A 2,505-nucleotide genomic window follows, 5' to 3' on the forward strand; every position below is an offset into this window, starting at 1 on the left:
CCCCTAGTTTACCTCTTAGATACTCATGAGCATCCTTAGGTAATGCTTTTGTGAAGATATCAGCTGTTTTCTCTTTTGTGTTAACATATTCCATCTTCACCTCTTTATCTTAAACTGATTCTATCAAGTAATGATACTTGATTTCAATGTGCCTAGTTTTTGAATGCATCATACGATTCTTTGATATATTTATAGGACTTGTATTATCACAATAAAGTATCATAGGTTCAGTGATATCCTCCTTCATACCTTTGAGTAGTTATTTGATCCATACAATGTTTGTTCAATTTAGTATAACAACAACATATTCAGCTTCAATAGTAGATTGAGAAATTTAGTTTTTTTTCTTGCTAGTCCATGTAACTAGCCTTTTGCCTAAAAAATGTTCCTACATTGGTGCTTTTTCTATCATCAATATTTCAAGCCTGATCATCATTAGTGTAGGCTAATAATTCAAATTTCTCATTTTTCTTATAGTATAGACCATAGTCTTACATTCATTTCAGATATCTCATTATTCTCTTAATGACCATCACATAGTTCTCCCTAGGATTAGCAAAGAATCTTGCAACTATCCCTATAGATAATGCAATATGAAGTCTTCTATATAATACATATTGTAATTTTCCAATCGTAGACTTGTATAATGTTTGATTCACCTCAGTTTAATCATCATTCTTTAACAATTTATGTCCCGTCACCATAGGTGTGCTACTAGCTTGGAATCCTCCAATTCAAAAGTTTTCAATATTTCCTTAACATACTTTGACTGAGTGATTTATATACCATTTTTCATTTGATGTACTTGCAAACCCACAAAGAACTTGAGTTATCCAAACATAGACATATCAAATTCTTTCTTCATTTCATTTGCAAAAGCCTTGCATAAAGTATCTAGACCTCCAAATATGATATCATTAACAAAAATTTTGGATAAAAAAATACCTTTGGCTTTCTCTATCTTCAAGTATAGATTGTTATTATCATCAGTCCTCTCAAATCCAATCTTCACAAGATAATTATGAAGCCTTTCATACCATGATCTTGGTGCTTTCTTCAAGCCATATAAATATTTGTGTAGTCTACATACCATATTTTAGTTTTAGCATCAATAAATCCCCCTGGTTGTTCTATATAAACCTCTTCCTATAATATACCATTCAAAAACGAAGACTTAACATCCATTTGGTAATCTTTGAAACCCTTGTATGTAGAGTAAGCAAGTATATTTTTTACTCCTTCTAGTCTTGCAATAAGGGAAATGTTTCTCCATAGTCAATACCTTGTTCTTGTGCATATCCTTTAGAAAATAATCTTGCCTTGTTCCTTGTGACTTCACCATTTTCTTATTTCACATTTTTATCTTCTAGTCTAGGAACTAGAGTCCATGTCTTATTTTTCTCAATTAGTTCAATTTCTTCTTCCATGGCTTTCTTCTAGTCCACATCCTCTAAGGCATTTTTCACTATATTAGGTTCTTTCATGCTCAAAAAACATGTAACATTTTGTGATTTTTTCCTCGTCATTAGTCTAACATCTTTATTTCCAATGATTTGTGTAGTAGGGTGATGTCTCTTGACATACTTAGACAATCTTAGTTTAGCTCTAGTTTCTTCATTTGGTCTCTCAACTTTTGAATCACTACATACATTTCTGTCAGTTAGTTTAACATCTCTTTCAGTTACACTAATCTTAGAATCATAATGTGCCTCAACTTCATTTTGTAACTTGACACCTAAATCTAACTTGACATTCATATTATGTGACTCAACAGTCATTGAAACTTTTTGTTGGTTTGCAACTTGGTTTACAACATCTTAATCAATTAGCATACCTTCATAAAAGTATACAAATAATTTTTATTCTTCTAGTTCCTTCATAGGTTCAGCCTCATATACTTTTGTATATTCATCAATTTTAAAAATTTTAGTTTCCACAACTTTGTTAGTGTTAGTATTTAAATACATATAAGCTTTACTTCTTGTGGAATAACAAGGAATATACCTTCTTCACTTTTTGCATTTAATTTACAATTCCTAAAATCTTTGAGAATATAACACTTTCTTTCAAATAGCTTCAAATATTTCACATTGGGTGAGTATCCATACCATAGTTAAAAAGGTGTTGAATGAGTACCTTTCTTGACTTGCACACAATTCAAGGTATAGTACTTACAACCTCTCACTAGTATTTCAAAGCAACATTTTTCTCCATCCTAAGTGTCCTAGCACAGTCCATTGCAAACTTGTTCCTCCTTTCAACAATTCCATTTTTGGAGAGGTTCTAGGAGTAGATGTCTGTCTTTTGATTCCTCTATTATTATAGAACATCTCAAACTCATTTGATGTAAAACAAATATTCCCATATTTGTTTATCCAAGTATATTGTAGAGAAGTTTGATTTATTTCCTTGTGCTTTAAAGACCATTGATAAAGTGAAGGAAAAGGAAGAGTGGAAAAGAGAATTAGATGAAATTGTTTTTGAAAGGATGAATAAAATCATTAA

The sequence above is a fragment of the Cupressus sempervirens genome, chromosome 4 (genome assembly GCF_028749045.1).
Source record: "Cupressus sempervirens isolate cs-2001-9-10 chromosome 4, ASM2874904v1, whole genome shotgun sequence".
Classification (NCBI taxonomy): Eukaryota; Viridiplantae; Streptophyta; class Pinopsida; order Cupressales; family Cupressaceae; genus Cupressus; species Cupressus sempervirens.